We start from the raw sequence: 1,077 nt of genomic DNA on the forward strand, positions 1-1,077 counted from the left end.
GCGGCCTCCCGCAGGAGGAAGGCAGAAGCAGGAGGGCCCCGGACATGGGGGGCTCGAGAGCACATTCTCTGGAGGCCAAGAGGCCCGGGCTCCAGTCCCGGAGCCACACTCTGCTCCCGAGATTCAGTTTCCTCATCTGTAACAGGAGGGGAGCGTAGTTCCGATGCCTTCAGGTCGCTATGGCGATTAAAGGGATAATGTTTGTCGGGGGCTTAACTCTGGCTTAATGCTTGCCAGAGAGCGGGCAGTTATTAAATGGTAGTGATGTTGGGAGGACGAGTATCCAGTAAAAGCACATCAACACTAACAAGGAGAACAGGAAGAGTAGCTCCTGGCCGGGCGGCGTGGCTCCGTGGTTGAGCGTCAACCTATGAACCAGGAGGTCACGGTTCGATTCCCGGTCAGGGCACATGCCTGGGTTGTGGGCTCGATCCCCAGTGTGGGACGTGCAGGAGGCAGCCGATCCATGATTCTCTCTCATCACTGATGTTTCTCTCTCTCTTCCTCTCCCTTCCTCTCAGAAGTCAATAAAAATATATTTTAAAAAATAACAGAATAGCCCCTAACACGTTTACCCTATTTGACACTCACAGGTACTATCTATAAGGCAGACAGATTATAGTCCCATGTGACAGATGAGGAAATGGAAGCACAGAGAGGCTGAGTCACTTGCTCAAGGCCACACAGCTAGAAAGTGGTGGAGCTGGGACTCAAACCCAGACGGCCTGGCTCCAGAATCGGCATTCGTCACCTTCGCCCACCTCGGCCTGGCTGTGAGGCATGTTCGAAGGTCGCCGATTCTGTCAGGAAAGAGGAGAGAGACTGTCCCCCTTTTTTGGGTAACGCAGCTGCGCCTCAGAGAGGCACGGTGACTTGCCCGAGGCCACACAGCTCGCCCACGTGGCCAGCGTGGGGGTGATCTGGGCCATGTCCCTCCCCACGTCCCCAGGGATGTGACCAATCCCCTGGGACAGCTTCACTCACACTGGGGTCCTCCCAATCCCTGAGCACTGAACCCCAGGATCCATTACAAAAACAAAGAGTGTCTACAGTAGCCACAGAAACACACACGCACAT

At 55.1% G+C, this 1,077-nt stretch overlaps 1 protein-coding gene across 1 annotated transcript in view; it reads right to left on the reverse strand.

The window, feature by feature from the left end:
• The window catches only part of TPST2 (tyrosylprotein sulfotransferase 2), a gene marked incomplete at its 5' end in the record, with an annotated part of 15,561 nt that overhangs the window by 11,341 nt on the left and 3,143 nt on the right, over window positions 1-1,077 (reverse strand).

This window comes from Myotis brandtii, unplaced genomic scaffold (genome assembly GCF_000412655.1).
Source record: "Myotis brandtii unplaced genomic scaffold, ASM41265v1 scaffold303, whole genome shotgun sequence".
Lineage (NCBI taxonomy): Eukaryota > Metazoa > Chordata > Mammalia > Chiroptera > Vespertilionidae > Myotis > Myotis brandtii.